Source organism: Camellia sinensis, chromosome 4 (genome assembly GCF_055761805.1).
Source record: "Camellia sinensis isolate YWXY chromosome 4, ASM5576180v1, whole genome shotgun sequence".
Lineage (NCBI taxonomy): Eukaryota > Viridiplantae > Streptophyta > Magnoliopsida > Ericales > Theaceae > Camellia > Camellia sinensis.
In genome coordinates this window covers 195,759,387-195,764,282 of record NC_138964.1, presented here as the reverse complement: position 1 = coordinate 195,764,282, position 4,896 = coordinate 195,759,387, and the positions used below count along the sequence as shown (strand labels likewise).

The window sequence follows — 4,896 nt, the reverse complement described above, 5'->3', positions numbered from 1 at the left end:
TAATAAATAAAAAATAATTTAAAGAACAGAATAAAAAATATTTTTTTTGAATTTGTTTTTTTTTAAAATAAAGTTTTGTAAAGAGTTTTGAAAAGGGTTTAGTTATGAATTTTGAAATTTTTTTTTATTCAAATCATGATTTGAGTTCTAAACCAAGTGCTACTTAAGTTTTTGGAACCATATTTGATTTGTTGTTTAGAAAAAAATTTCAAAATATTTTTTTGAAAAAATGGAAACTAATTTAATAAAAATATGTTTAATTTGTAAAAATTATTTCTAACCTCTCAAAAATAAAATTATATAAAATGATAATTTTTTTTATTTTTTTATTTCTTAACTAAATTAATTTCTGAAACTTTAAGAGAGAATATGTAGTTTATCTAAACCTCAAAGGTGTATAGGTAATTTGTCTCTGTTTTTATCAAAAAAAAAAAAAAAGGGATGTTCTATAATGTCATCGTTGCATCCGCAAGCCTGATCCCGAGATAATCGATGATTGGCTAAATTTAACCAAATTCATAAGAAATGATTTATCACCTATCAATGAAATTCAACCATACAGCACCAAGAAGTCAAAAATCGATCGGAGCATGTACGGAATCTTTTAAAAAAAATAAAAAAAAAAAACCCCGCTGAATTCATTTGGACACCCACATTTTCATCTAACAATAGGGTACACACTACAGACCCACCAGATCATGATTCAATTCGTGGTTGCTTGGTCATGTACCTTTCAAAATTCTCGTGGTTGCTTGGTCATGTACCTTTCAAAATTCTGAGCTGTCCTCTTCTATGGAGTAAGGATCCTCTAGAGTGATTTTTTCTTAAAGTTTCCTAAAGTGTTATATTGCGTGGTTGAGATTTACTGGCAAGTCACATCAATTTTTCTGATGTGACTTACCAGTAAATCTCAACCACACAATATAGCACTCTACGAAACTTTAGGAAAATTTCACTCTAGAGGATCTTTGGTGTCTCCTATGGGAGTAAATTTCGTTTTCACATGCCCCTAAGCACTCCAAAAAATATAAAAATATTAAAAATCTTAAAAATTATATTAAAAATTCAATTAAATATCTCACGTAAAACTTACATAAGACCCATACACGCTCATGTAATATATTTGGTATAATTTTTTATAAAATTTTTAAAATCTTTAATATTATTCCAAAAAAAAAAGTTATAAACCCTGATTGATATAGTTTATTACGATTGTTTATAATTTATTTTATTTTTTTATTATTTTGAGAAACAGGTTTAGAGTCAGAGTATAGTGCAATTCTATTTATAATTTACAAGTCATAAAAAAATATGGGTAAATTACGTTCACCTCTCTTGAAATTTAGAAAAAATACAATTATTAGCCTTATATTTTTGACATAGTTACACTAATCTCTTTCAGTATGGATAAAATGACTGAAAATAATATCATTAGTGGATAGACACTATAATAAATAAATATAAATATATATTTTGGTAAAAAGAAAAAAAGAGAAGATGATAATATCATTTTTTTAACTCAAATAAATAACGAATTATAATATCATTTTTTGACTCAAATAAATCACGAATTATTGATAAAATAAAAAATTTAAAGAGAAAGGAGTTCAAGCGTTATTGTGAATTAAGATATTGAGACAAATCAATATAATTATGTCAAAAAGTTAGGACTAATTATATATATATATTTTTTCAAATCTCAAAAGATGTGAATGTAATTTGCCTAAAAACTAATTATTTAAAAGTTCAAAAAAAAATATGTTTTTAACTTAAATTTTTTAATTATCAAATTTTAATTTGAGAAAAAATTGCACCAAACAAATGCTTCATTACTTCGTTATCCCAAGGACTGCATGCCAGAAATATTGGCCTTTCAAGAGTCTAAGCATGTCACATGCTTGTACAAAATTTTATACAAATGTCCTTAAAAGATAGTGACTCTGTATGAAATAATTGTTTCTATAATTTAGTTCATATATGTTAGTTTTAGATTTTGAATTTATTGAGTGAATTGCGGTGAGAAATCAAAGAAAAAGGAAAAAATTAAAAAGTTTCTATTTTATTCTCTCTTTTTTTAAACAAATTTTAAATTTAAATATAACCATAAAAGATTGATAGGACTGACTTGAGCAAAGGCCTACAAAGCGGTCACTTATGATCAGATTTTGACTAGAAAAAGTAGGCCTAACTAGAAATAGACTAACTAAGGTCAAATACAAATTTAGAAAAAGATCCAGACCCCCTTTTCTGGCCCGCCCTCTTGACCCCTTCTTTCTCTCATTGGTCAATTTTTATTTATTTATTTATTTTTTTTCACCACTCGCCATGTTTGTGTGGGGGTGGTGGAGATGGTGATTGGAAGGGGTCTCTATCAAAGCTCTACAAATTGATTCTTGTTAAGTTTCGATTAAATGAAATATCTCAAATTCAAGTTCAAAATCTAAACATTGTTAACCTGCCAATTTAAGTTCAAAATCAAATGGATTTTAGTTGATTGATTGTAATGAGAGCTTAATGAAACAAAGTGAGATTTAAGTGCCGAGAGAAAATAAAATTTCTCAACCTTCAAATACACTTATAGAATTACGCAATATATAGTTTTAAGAATGATAATCTAAGGGTTTTTTTTTTTTTTTTTATTTTTTTATTTTTAAATTTTTTTGGGGGGTTAGGTATTACTTTATAATAAAATAAAATAAAAATTACCCTCTACAATTATAAACTTTCTTTGTCGGTTTTGATGGGCATAGAGAGGTAAGTTTTTTGATAGGTACTATTTATGAAAATAATAGCATAAACAACAATGATTCATCCCATTAAAAACATCATCACTAATAGTACTAATGCATTAAAAAAGTAAAAAAATAAAAATAAATAAAACTCCAAAATCAAAACATCACATCATTAATAACAAGACCCACTACCACCTAATTAATAGGAGTATTAATTAGTGCTCCCAAGCATTTTTCTAGCATAAAGCGAGTGATGCAAAAGTAATTGATGGATAAAATCATAAAAGTGATGCCGTGCTGCTTTTGAATAGGTATAAGATGAACCCATCTTGTCAATTTGGTTGAGTGTGGTTTGACACCTCCCACAAATTTTAAAAAAATTTATTCACACATTTTTAAATTGTGTAAACAAAATATAATATTTAATTAATTTAAATTGATGATCTTACAAAAAATTAAAAATTTAGGAAAAATCATGTAAATGGTCCATATAACTTATACGTTTTGTCATTTTGATCTTAAATTATACAAATGGTCCTTCTAATTTCAATTTATTTGATTTTGACCTTAAATTTTAAATTTTGTATCATTTTAATCCAATTGAAGATGGAAGTTAAGAAATTAGATGGAAAAAGCCCACGTGGACAACATGTGCAAAGTTTTTAAAGATAAAAAAGTCAATTTGCTCGCACTCTCAATTAACTCAATGATTAATCCATCTACCGCAAAGTGAGTTAATTCACTCCCATTTAACTCAATGATATATATATCTGTATATATATACAAAAGAGAGAGAAGAGGGGGCAAGGAGGAAGTGTCGTCGATGAGTTGGGGAAGAAGAGGGAGATATATATGTATATATCTCTATACTCAATGGTATATATATATCTTTATGTTCAGAACTGGGTTCAGTGCAATGACACAAGAGGGTTTGAACGGGTTTTTCAATGGCGCATATCTCAGCCTCTAGAGCTTCAAAGCAAAGAAGAATTGGTAGAAAAAGCTTCGAGGAATCTACTCCAACCCAGATTCAATTGATTGTTCTTCGGACGAAGAACATGGTATAAGGGTAGATAAGAAGTGAATCATTCATCAAATTGATCTTGAGGATGTCGTTTCTTCTGAAGGAACAACAACCCAGAAAACCCTCAAAAAAAAAAAAAAAAAAGAGGGTTTCGATTCAATCTTCGAAGAAGAAGTTGAATTCGAAGAGTCCTTATAATGGGGTTCGACAGAGGAAATGTGGGAAATGGGTTGCTGAGATTCGAGACCCCATTAAGAAAATTCGCCTCTGGTTGGGCACTTTCAACACCGCCGAAAAGGCCTATTAAGTCTATCTCGGCAAGAAGATTGAGCTGGAGGAGAAAAAGGTTAGGATTGCTGCGATTTGTAAGGGACTATGGTGTTCAACTGGTCGTGTCTCCTTATTTTGTGCTTGCCAAAGATGGCCCTATTTTCGCCTAATGATGGTGGTACAGAGACAAGTGCGAATGCTCAAAGTGGTGGTCTCGGTTTGTTGATTATCGACAAAAATGGGTTTCTTTTGGGAGAATTTAGCAGCCTTGATGATATGCGAATTTGTGATGCCAAAAAGGAAAACAACTGAGCACGACCCGAAAATATCTTTGTTAAACGATTGTCAGCATGTGATAGTTTCACAGTTTATAATGAAATTGCAAGGTTTGAAAACTGTTCATGGAGAGAACCCGAAGATATTTTTGTGTTGTGATTTTTGATCTAGGGTTGAAAATTGATTTTTGTTTTGTAATTTTTGATAGTTATGATGATCTGTTGATGTTGGGATTGTTGTTTGGCTGTGGTGGCGGTAGTGGAAGGCAATGGAACGGCAGACAGCGGTGGTCGACGCCTCTGTTCAATCACACGTAAGGAAAAAGCTAAAAGGGAAAGCAAAATATCTATTTTGCCCTTGGAAACCAATCACATGTCATTCACGTGCAAATTTTCCGTCCAATTTCTTAATTTTTGTTTTTAATTGGATCAAAATAATACAGAGTTCAAAATTCAAGGTCAAAATTGAACAAATTAAAAATTAGAGGGACCAAAATGACACAACGTATAAACTATAGGCACTATTTGCATAATTTGCACTAAATTTTATTATTTTAGATCAAGAGAATTTATTTATTTATTTATTTAAAAAATG

At 29.6% G+C, this 4,896-nt stretch overlaps 1 long non-coding RNA gene across 1 annotated transcript; it reads left to right on the top strand.

The window, feature by feature from the left end:
* Positions 1–3,422: 3,422 nt before the first annotated feature.
* LOC145789812 (uncharacterized) lies at positions 3,423–4,670 on the top strand. Its single transcript, XR_014328185.1, has 2 exons — positions 3,423–4,412; positions 4,511–4,670. It is a non-coding gene; the product is annotated as an uncharacterized LOC145789812 (long non-coding RNA).
* Positions 4,671–4,896: the final 226 nt, after the last annotated feature.